Raw genomic sequence first — 231 nt, 5'->3', positions numbered from 1 at the left:
GTGTTTATTACAAAATAATTGCTAAAAATAAATAAATTTAAACGTAAAAAAAAAATACATTTAATTGTGCCAAACGCAAAGCTGCCAGTTTCTTGGAGGACTGTGAATGCGCTGTCCTGCCATAAAACATTGATATAACAGTATGTAAATAATAATAAGAAGAAGAACAATTCCAATTCTGTGTCTGATACATGTCTTTTTCGACGAAGGTTGTATTTCAAACATATTCGT

This window comes from Sinocyclocheilus grahami, unplaced genomic scaffold (genome assembly GCF_001515645.1).
Source record: "Sinocyclocheilus grahami isolate Dianchi unplaced genomic scaffold, SAMN03320097.WGS_v1.1 scaffold9146.1, whole genome shotgun sequence".
NCBI lineage: Eukaryota > Metazoa > Chordata > Actinopteri > Cypriniformes > Cyprinidae > Sinocyclocheilus > Sinocyclocheilus grahami.
This window is presented reverse-complemented; position numbering follows the sequence as displayed.